The sequence below is a fragment of the Anopheles gambiae genome, chromosome 2 (assembly GCF_943734735.2).
Source record: "Anopheles gambiae chromosome 2, idAnoGambNW_F1_1, whole genome shotgun sequence".
Classification (NCBI taxonomy): domain Eukaryota; kingdom Metazoa; phylum Arthropoda; class Insecta; order Diptera; family Culicidae; genus Anopheles; species Anopheles gambiae.
The window spans coordinates 11,178,629-11,189,220 of NC_064601.1; the positions used below are offsets into that span (position 1 = coordinate 11,178,629).

At 41.4% G+C, this 10,592-nt stretch overlaps 8 non-coding genes across 8 annotated transcripts; 3 read left to right on the forward strand and 5 right to left on the reverse strand.

Moving 5' to 3' along the window:
- The first annotated feature begins 542 nt into the window (after window positions 1–542).
- Trnat-agu (transfer RNA threonine (anticodon AGU)) lies at window positions 543–616 on the forward strand. The gene has a single exon. It is a non-coding gene; the product is annotated as a tRNA-Thr (tRNA).
- A 549-nt stretch (window positions 617–1,165) lies between these two features.
- Trnat-agu (transfer RNA threonine (anticodon AGU)) lies at window positions 1,166–1,239 on the reverse strand. The gene has a single exon. It is a non-coding gene; the product is annotated as a tRNA-Thr (tRNA).
- A 1,118-nt stretch (window positions 1,240–2,357) lies between these two features.
- Window positions 2,358–2,431, forward strand: Trnat-agu (transfer RNA threonine (anticodon AGU)). Its single transcript has one exon. It is a non-coding gene; the product is annotated as a tRNA-Thr (tRNA).
- Window positions 2,432–7,683: 5,252 nt separating this feature from the next.
- On the reverse strand, window positions 7,684–7,756 carry Trnar-acg (transfer RNA arginine (anticodon ACG)). The gene has a single exon. It is a non-coding gene; the product is annotated as a tRNA-Arg (tRNA).
- Window positions 7,757–8,453: 697 nt separating this feature from the next.
- Trnae-uuc (transfer RNA glutamic acid (anticodon UUC)) lies at window positions 8,454–8,525 on the reverse strand. Its single transcript has one exon. It is a non-coding gene; the product is annotated as a tRNA-Glu (tRNA).
- A 686-nt stretch (window positions 8,526–9,211) lies between these two features.
- Window positions 9,212–9,283, reverse strand: Trnaa-ugc (transfer RNA alanine (anticodon UGC)). Its single transcript has one exon. It is a non-coding gene; the product is annotated as a tRNA-Ala (tRNA).
- Window positions 9,284–9,965: 682 nt separating this feature from the next.
- Window positions 9,966–10,037, forward strand: Trnaa-ugc (transfer RNA alanine (anticodon UGC)). Its single transcript has one exon. It is a non-coding gene; the product is annotated as a tRNA-Ala (tRNA).
- Window positions 10,038–10,252: 215 nt separating this feature from the next.
- On the reverse strand, window positions 10,253–10,332 carry Trnal-uag (transfer RNA leucine (anticodon UAG)). Its single transcript has one exon. It is a non-coding gene; the product is annotated as a tRNA-Leu (tRNA).
- Between the last annotated feature and the right edge of the window lie 260 nt (window positions 10,333–10,592).

Here is a 10,592-nt window from a genome sequence, read left to right on the forward strand (position 1 = left end):
GTGCTTAGCAAGAAATCGATATTTGGCATGCAAGCAAAAACACACACACACACAAAGGCACCAGATGATAAGAAGGCCAACTTTTTATTTCAATCTAGTTGTTTTAAGATATTCATAATTCTGCTTTGCTTTGCGTTAAGTATCACCACTATCTCTGCCTATCTCTCTATCCCTTCATTCCAAACATATATTCATTTCACGTCACGCACCAACAACAATTGGTTGATTAGAGAGATCCAAATAGAGCTCTTATTTACTTTATGGAATGGTATAATGCTCCTTATGCCGAAGGAATTACGAATTACCGCACACAACGCCAACAGAACAAGCATCGCAATGAAGTTCCCCATCGCACAAACGCAATATCCATAAGGAGATCGTTTCGTATACTAAGTCTAGCGTAAACAGAGGGAAAGAGCCGCCCTTCTATCATTCCACACAAGTTGGTGTGCGTGTTTATCATCGCATGGCGACTCGAAACATTCTAATCAATGTCGTATGCACTGCTACTATACGCCATTATATTGCCCTCACGCACACATGGCGCCGTGGCTTAGTTGGTTAAAGCGCCTGTCTAGTAAACAGGAGATCGTGAGTTCGAATCTCGCCGGAGCCTATCACAGAACAACTTTAAAGAGTTGTGAGAACTTTTTTACTAGGTTATGACACACGAGGTATTTCATTTATTCTTCTCCCCTATTTTTCAAATATGCTAAGAGTTGGTCTAGCTGACCAATTTTCCTATCGAACTAATACAGTCAACTTGTACATCTACCTAACACATCCGAGAACATACGTTTTACCATCTATATTGTTTACATTTCCCACACTCATTACTTGCAAACATAAAAGCAAATATTTCCATGACATTATATCGCCCATAAATTTGCTAAATAAAAATAACTTACTCCTTAAATCTAAACAAAGCCCTACATGGATATGCATGTTGTTCACATCAAAATGTATCTATATGCTCTGTCAAACAATTTGGTCCGTAAGGAGAAGCCATCGACAATCTAACGCATATACTGTCCGTAAATCGTATAAATGAAAATCAAATTCACCCGATCAGATCAATTTTGGTTTAATTACTTAACTTAAAAACGAGCCACAAAATGAAGCTGTACAAAAAAGGTTTACAGAGCATCATCAATTGTGACACTCTAGGCTCCGGCGAGATTCGAACTCACGATCTCCTGTTTACTAGACAGGCGCTTTAACCAACTAAGCCACGGCGCCAGGCATCTCCTTGCAGCATTAACTCATTATTTCAATATAACCTCACTTCTTGCATGTTGCGCCTAAAGACCTGGTTTACCGCACCCCACTAGCCCAAATGTCACACAACGAACCCAGCACACTATTGATAGATTTTTTTTTCTTGATCGCTAATGTTGTTTGAATAAGAATCTAAGTCAAGAGCACCATCGGAAAAATGAGATTAATTCTACATTTGCTACTCGCCCTCGTGTAGTTTGTTAGTGTTGTTATTTAAGCATTATTGTTACTCCTCATAAAAATCTCTACACATATAAAAATCCCGTGTCACGGTGTTTGTTGCCAGCACCCTCCGCGAAACTGCTGGATCAATATTAGCGAAACTTTGCGCACACCTTATGATGGCATCAGAATAGATTTTAAAACTTACAATATTTTCAGATGTTACACTTAAATTAATTGCAATTTTCTATCTCCCATACATAGAACAAGATTGTTTATGTTGTTGTATACAGCATTTTGACATTCGGTGTAGTGAAGACACTCGGTGCGTAGCCGTTTACGATGCTGTCTCAAATATCCCAAGCAGCAAGCAAAGCAGGTATGGTATATGTTATTATTCTATTTGGAATGTGGAACTAGGTTTACCGGACCAGTTAGTTTTATATCAAATAGCTTTTCACAAAACAAGTTCGTAGTGTGATGAATGAGTCACTAGAACGGATGAAATCCGTTATGCGATAGTATTATTTATTTATACAGTTTAAACATATACGAAAATACACAGAAACAACGCTTCGGGTTTACAATTGATAGCAACCTGAACACCAACAGACTCGGACAAGCCAAGAATGTGTATTAGGGGTGATGAGGTAGCCATCAGTTAACGTTTTGTGAATTGTACAATCAAAATGAAACAACCAGACCCTCGCTTATTTACGCACCTCAAACACAACGCAGGTAAACAAAAACAACAATCCGAACATGTTATATGACTAATTTACCATTTATGTATTGGTTGCTTGAGTACCTCATCGAAAATTTTGTATTTTGACATACCCTTGAAGCAACGCAATTCGCTTCCAGCAGGTCGAAGTACACAGCACAAAACGCAGTTTATTTCTCCCCTGCACACAACTGGCGCCGTGGCTTAGTTGGTTAAAGCGCCTGTCTAGTAAACAGGAGATCGTGAGTTCGAATCTCGCCGGAGCCTATCGCCATTCCACGCTGACGTGAGAGAGATGGCGATTAACTTTTTTTGTTTCTTAAATATCTATAAACATTACTAATCGTTCTAACCCAGTTATCTCCAACACTTTTGAAACATTTTTTCTTTTGGATGAAGTATTACACTTCCAAACAGTATTACTCTTACGAACACTCTTATATTCCCCCAGCTCTCCAGTAACGTCACAACTTTCATCAAATTCCCCTGTGTTTGAAATTAATTCAATACTATTGATCCAACTTATCACGTCGCCGACCCGGGTTAAACACCCGGTCGTACCCACTTTAACCGTCTGCGACCTCACCCCAACAATGTGTGCGTGTGTGTTTGTTATGTAGGTGTATACGTGTTGAATGGTTGGTTTTAATCATGCTCGAGCACAACAACTTGAGAAAGGACACACTGCAAGCGACCGTATCGTAGGACAGTAACACCAATAACCTAGAAAAATCCACAGCTGCTGCACCATTCTTGCTCACTCTTAGCGGAATGTCGGGCATCAGTAGCACGAGCATACACTGAAGTCCTTTTCATCCCCTAACGTCTCCTACTCCATCCTCAGCTTGCCGTCCTCCTGTGTTAGAGCAAGAAACAAATTCTAACACTTTTTCTATTATTTTTTGTTTTGTTTTTTTTTTTTTTTGTACACCATCGTCTGCCGGTTGAGAAGGTCATGCAACGGTGACGAACAGATCTCGGTGAGCGAGGCGCAGCGTTCGATGCAGCAGAGGAGAAAAGCTTGGCAGAACTTTTGCCCAGTGATGCTGCGCTGCCGCCAGGGGAAGGTCCACAGGGTATACCGCAGGGTGGATGGATGATGGTGGTGCGGAGAAGAACGTGGTCGTTGCTTTGAAACGAGATCGTCCAAACGGAAACAGGTCTTGCCATTGCTCGCTCGCCGCCCATCGTTGCTGGGATGGGATTTGGTTTCGCAGACTTTAGAGAGAGCGGGTGAACAAACCAGACGGCAAAAGCCCGACCGAACCCCGAAACTGAACAGTCTCCGAAGCATCGCTTAGCGCTAACGCTAACTAACAGGATGAAGACGACGGGAAGCAAGTGTCTGCCAGTGGGGACAACACACCAGACAGAGGTGAGTCCTCTAGCATAAACCCAAAGGAAGGAAGCTGCTCTTCCGAGGGAACGCGAACGGCTCTGTGTTCCAAAAAAGCAAAAAGAAAATTAAACGAGATCCGCCGTTGTTGTGTGCAGGTGAGAGAAGATGGATACAGTTCTTCAAACAGAGGACAAGAGTGTTGTTGTTGGTTCAGGATTTCATTTGACTGACACGACAACGATACACAAGTAACACGAGATGGATGATGCTGCCTGCCCAGATGGAGGATTGCATCGCCAGCAGCACAGCAGCAATAGCAGCATCGAAACATGTTGAAGAACAACTCTCCTCGCGTGTGTGTGGTGTGCTGCAACCCTCGCGCACCTGTTGTAGTGGCGCGTTGGATTTTTTGTTGCTGTAAGTTTTGAGTTCATTCTGGCATCCCTTCGTCCCAGACTGCGCATTTTCGATGAAATGATGTCAATTACATTATGTATCGTGTTGGTACATTCACCGTACAGAAAACGGAGAGCTGGATTTGGGATCGAACAGATGGGAGCAGTTTGAAAGCTGTTGAACGACACAAACTCAGAGAACCCATTATTCCCATTTCAAAACCGTTCGAAAAATGGCTCACCAATAACGTGTTCAGTTTACACACTTTTGGCTGACACTCGTTGTTGTTTTGGGGATTAATGAAATGCTCTACACAACAGCCAACTCATTGTACAAAGGGAAGTTAGAAATCGTCCCAGAACATTGTAAAAATTCAAAAGAGAGTATAGAAAAATCCTGAAATACAAGTCAGCCATGATGCTACAAAACCGAGCACCGTGATAGAAAGTCAACGATATGGAGGTATCTTTCCTTCAAATAACAGATGGGAAGGGAAATCCCACAAGTCAAGAAATTATAAGAGTTTGCAGGTATCAAAACAACAGTGGCCCGATTGCATTAAAGCTGATACTAAATATAGTTAATGCTGCATAACACACAATGTATGCTTACTTAAAGTGCAATACCTTAATGAATAGTTGAGCAACATCATGAATGATGACATTAGTTCGTTTTCGAATTTAAAGCACTTTCTTACATAATCTTGATAGATGTTGGTATTGATAACATTATTTAAATTAAAAATGTTCACTTGTACTACTCTTTGCACTGCGTTGAACAGCCAGATATACCTATTATCAACTGTTACCCTGAATAACTCCCTACCTCAGACACCTCCCATTGATATTGCTCAAGAGTCCTTCACTGAATGAAATTGTGTGGAAATTGTAATAGCTGTAAACCTTGACAACTTCTCCTACGGGTCACACTCACCATCCCTTCGCAGCAAAAGGCGAGCAATCAAATTTAACAAGAAATTTCACACATCCGATCCGAGTGCTTTCTCTCAACCCTAACAATACAATTTCCCAAACATAAAACTACCCCCTCGCTTTTTGTTCCGTCATCGTGAAATCCTTTGAAAGGACTGTCCCTTCAACCCTGACTCATACGATCTTCCTTCACCCTTAGTGTAAATTGTCTATGTCGGCATTTTCATCCTTTCTTATCGTTGGGGAGTTTTCTCGAGGTTTTTTTGCACCGCTTTTGTCACCAACAATTGCATAATACGCTTTCACCATGTCTTGTGTGAGTGTGATCTTCCCAAAAAAAAACGAGAGAAAAAACCATCGTAATCAACCAAGTTACTTACCCGCTATAAAACAGGATTTCGGCACGGCCCCTTGTCGCTTCTGCCGATACCGGTACGGCCAACGTACTGAAGGGCAGCAGTAGAAAGCAGCACCTAAAACGAGACACAACATCACTAATCAACATTCGTCGTGGGAAAAGTTAAGATGCGGTACGCGTCCAAAAGCTCCCCCATAAGCCCTCCCCAGCTTACTACCAAACACCCGAAATGGACAATTGAGTTCAAAAAGGGATATCAACATCCCGCGCCATTGATGGGAGGGGGGAGGAAATCACGTGAAAACTATACTACCATTACACTGCCGAATGGTGACACCCAATGGAATGGAGTCGCAAAAGAGGGAAGATTGTCAAACGCTCGTTTATCCCTTCGCTAGTGGCAACAAAGCGCAGGACAACAATGCAGAAGAAAGGGATGTGTTTGAGATATCATCCGTGTGAGCTGCAGCCCGTCTCCGAAAGCTAGATGGCTTGTACACGCACGTTCTGTGTGTGTTTGTGTGTTTTTGGCCATAAATCTTGCTCGCATTAACCCGATTCCAAACCCCAAATGATGGTTCTCTCTTTGGTGTCCCTGCTACATCCATTGGACACATGTTACATGTCACGTTCTTGGTCTGTTGTGGCCATGCTTATCATTTCGATACGTGTAATCGATGCCGGCGTGTACAGTTGCATCCAAATAGCTACGGCAACGAACAGTAGCAGTAGCATCCTTCTGCCCTCATCAGTACATCCAATCACCTGCTGGCGGCATCGCATACATCCAGCCGGAGCCGAGCGCTTTTCACTTCATTTCTCAGTGAAGATTTTGGTCAACTTCCAATGTCACAGCGAATGACCATCTGGCGGCGGGGCCTATAGCTTCCCGGAGTTGCAAACGAGTGTGGGCACATCTTCCTGCCACTCTGCACCAATTAACCATCCACCACAAGCACCACCCCGCCCGTCAATACAACAGGTGTGATTGAGTGCATCGCCTAGCAACCGTTCTTAAATGCACCTAAAACGAAAAGAAGCAACAAAGCAACTGTTGAAAATTGTCCCTTTTTGTTTGGGCCAGTGGGCACGATGCTCGGAGCAATCATACCTTTCACTCCCTCTCTCGCCAGGCCGGCGGGTGTGCGTGTGTGTGTATGCGCCGTACCTCAAAACGGCAGAAGAACGAATGCGTCATAATTATCGGCCCGGCTGGCGTGTGCCCTCGAAGAACCAGAGCAGCGCAAGAACAACAACAAGCATGCAAATTATGGCGGAGCTGGTGTGCCGGGAGCACCGGAACCATCGACAGGGAAGTGTGACGCACGCAAGCCATCTACCGATGACCGATCGACGACGACGACGATGACAGCTTGCTAATGAGACGGTTTGGAAGGGTTTAATTGAGATTACTTACACACTTTTCAATTATGTCCTCCGGTCGGAAGATCGATGCTGGACAGATGATGATGTGCGAAACACTTGCCCGTGCCGGGAAGCTTGCGGAATTGTTCAATTGTGGACAACTACACGCACAAGAACATGCAACTTCTACCTGTGATAGAAAACAGACTTTTCACTACAAATATACAAGCTAATACACCGCGAATCGAACAAATCTGTGACTATTCTATCACACGCTATGTTTTCCCATCGTTGGCTGAAGATCCAGGCCTGTTTTAATGAATAATTTTCCTCCAAATGAAGACCGTTTGGAAGCACAAATATTCAAACCAACTGTGCGGACGCCTTTGCACAATGACAGCTCCGGTTGAATCAACACAATCAATTGTTAGCAACTGTCAACCGGGGTGCGTCTGTAGTGGTGTGATGATCCGAGGGGAAGTATTCGAGTAGTCACAGTTCGATTGTCTATTAGTTTGTGAAAACGCGTTCCTCTACCGGCTTGGATATAGTTTAATTGTGTACTTTCTGATGCATAATTTGCATTTACTCATATGTGAAATGTTTGTTTGAGGCACGGATAAACCCTTCAACAGTTTCATTTTCAAATTCGCGAATGCTTGATCAAAAAACAGCGTCGTTTTCGGGATTTACTTGAGATGCGCGCGCGTGTTGTTTGTGTGTGTTTGTGGTAGACGACTGAAAAGAGAATGATTATCACAAGATGGCGTTTCATTCGCAACACTAACGGAAAATCATGCGTGTGCAATCAAATAAGAACGAAGATTATCGCTGAAAGAATCAAGCCATATTGAGTTTTCAGCATTTGTTTGGACTGGTGTTATAAAAATGCTGTCTGATGAGAGATGGTGCTTCGGTATCAAAATGCCGTGTTGAACAGCATTTGCAAAATGGTTTAATAATGCGATACTTACTATCTCTCGATGTATCTGAAGGTCTAAAGTCATACATACTGAAAAACGCCCTAAACAGAACAGTTGTTCAACTCAAATAAACGGACAAAAAAAAAGAAAAAGTAAACAGCAATGTGAATTCATGAAGGGCTGCGTGTAAAATAGTATTTTGGGTGCGATCCTGCCAGGAGTCGAACCTGGAATCTTCTGATCCGTAGTCAGACGCGTTATCCATTGCGCCACAGGACCCAGTTAGTGAGCGGGCAATGGCAACCGTATATAAATAGCTTCTATGTCACATCGATGAGCTGTATGCGTCTTAGGTAAGTGTATAGGTCAGGGGTGTCTAAACTTCTTATTTCGGGTGTCGCATTGCTTTGCAAATAACATTGTTGATGGTTATTTTGACGTTATCTTTAGCTGATAGATAAACGTTAAAATCTTATGTTGATACAACATTATTCTACTGTTATAAGACATTTCATTTCTATAGCTTTATATTATAAATGCTTGATTTTCGTCTTTTAAAAGTAAAAAAAAAATAATGCAAATTGAACAAAAATAGCTTTATTTTAACTTTTACAAAGGACTGCGGTCCTTACTTTTGAGACCCCTGTTAAAGAATGTAGTAACATCCAAGAATTTAATTTCAGGTAATAGGCAGTCTTGCTATAGAGATTTTGAGTCCTTCAACTATATTCATCTCTTTATGTTTTTCAGGTCTAAATCATAATATTATGTCAGTACGTTGGTATCAGATTATCCTTTGCTCTTGCACGGCATTGAAGCAGTGCACAATGTTTAAAGCATGTCGTTGCCTAATCCTATTTCCTATATCTAACAAGCTGAGTTTGAAAGGGCTCTAGACTGGCGATGAGAAATGCGTCGTGTGCAAGGGCTCGGAACGCGCAAAATATGCTTTGAATTGATGAGAACAAAAAAGTCTTTCCCATACCGGGAATCGAACCCGGGCCTACTGGGTGAAAGCCAGTTATCCTAGCCACTAGACCATATGGGAGGCATGTGAGAGAGCAAGTGTACCGTGTACAAATTTCCAAGAGTAATCGGGCATTAGATGTATTTTGGTTGACTAGTACATCAATACTACTCATTACTTACTTACGTTTCCGTTGCAGCAATCTTTCTTTTGAGGCTTAAAGTCTCTTTATTGATCATGTACAACTGCAACTGTGATCTGAAAAGTGATCTAAATTTCAATAAAAAATAACTTCTTCACTAAAAAAGGCCCTTCATTATTGTAAATAATTTTCCTAACTTTTGTTTAACAATTAATTGAATAAACTCATACAAATAACGAAATCGGTGTTACTCTAGATTAGCGATCGGCAAAGTACGGCTCGTAAGCTCTTTGAGGCCTTTGCTGTCTAGAGGCTGCTCTTTGCCGTTCGTATATTTCATTGAACGTTTGAACGTTTTTTCTCATGAATTATCGATTTGGCTCTTGACGTAGAACTGTACGAGCAATTTTGTAGAATTTGACTCTTTTTATCGCAATGATCGCCGACCCCTGCTCTAGATAATTAAAAGCCTGAAACACTAACATAAACATGGCAGGGCCAAGTTGGAGCTGTTGAAGAGTTAGTTTGCTTAAATGTGTTATACTAACCCAAGCAAAACTAGTAGCGTTAATACTAAAAGAATGGTGTGTCTGCAAAGAGACGACACAAGACAAAAAAGTGTTTCTGGAGATGCCGGGGATCGAACCCGGGGCCTTTCACATGCAAAGCGAACGCTCTACCACTGAGCTACATCCCCTGTTGATGGGGTAGGTCTTAGAGGCTATTTTGTCCTATCTGTGTGTTTGTGAAGATTAAGTCGAAGGACCAATTAAACACATGTCACGTTTATTCTTAGCGGAATCCAAAGAGATATTTGTAGTATGATCGAATGTTGTAAACTTGTTTAGTTTTTAGATAATTAATAATATGATGCGTCGTCTTTAAAAAATGCGATTTTCTTTTTGATTTTAACAATAATGCTAATGTTTCAACAAGGTCATGTCACTAGAAAGTGTAGAAAGCTATGAGATATTTCTAGTAGAGATGAAAAGCATTTAGAATTTACGATATGAATTGAAGAACTATTGCTATAGTAGAGATACTTGTGCAATACATATTGCATAATTACCGCTACCGTGGTAATATTGTTAATTAAAACGTAAGACTAGAGTTATGGACATTCACAGGAATCATTGTTATTCTTTTTTTAATCAGAAGGGACGGCTTTGCATTGTTATCCATTGAACGAGAAATCAACAATTACAATTACAATTACAATTACAATATAACAAAAAAGATAGTTGTTGTTTTTCTGCTTTGTTTTGTTTTCAAGTTGGTTCATTGCAGTGCTGTTATCAGTATCAGCTGGAATTAGCAATGAAATAGATAAGAAATGGATAGGCCACCGGGGTGTGGATATATGAGGGGTAAAGTGTGAGGGGGATATAGCTCAGTGGTAGAGCGTTCGCTTTGCATGTGAAAGGCCCCGGGTTCGATCCCCGGTATCTCCAGGAAGCTTTCTATTTTTTATATTTTAATGTCTGGAGGAAGGGATACTTAAAACTGAAATAGCAATTGTTAGGAATGCTGCTTGTCTGAATTAAGAAGAGTCAAAGAAGCTATCTGCATAACTGCTTAGGAATGTGGATGATCCGGAATTAGAGAGGGGCAAACGCGCTTTGCTTTAGCGATGTTTTAGTAAAGTTGGTGTCGCAAAAAAGCGTTTTGACAGCGGTGGGATTCGAACCCACGCCATTTCTGACTGGTGCCTAAAACCAGCGCCTTAGACCACTCGGCCACGCTGCCTTCTGCTGAGAGGGGGAGATTGTACGTATTTAAACGGGCTAGTATCAATTAGAACGAAATTTCAAGGATAAATCAATCTTTCAATTAAGTTTTTATTAGTTCTATCCGGTAACCTTAAAAACAATAGTTTTTGTTGTTATTTTAAACACAATATAACATTTACCTTTAGCTGCCCACTGCAATCTCAACGTAGCACAGTATGTAAGTTTTAGTACAGTGGTCTGTAAAATTATTATGTAGGGAAATTATACGAACCGTAC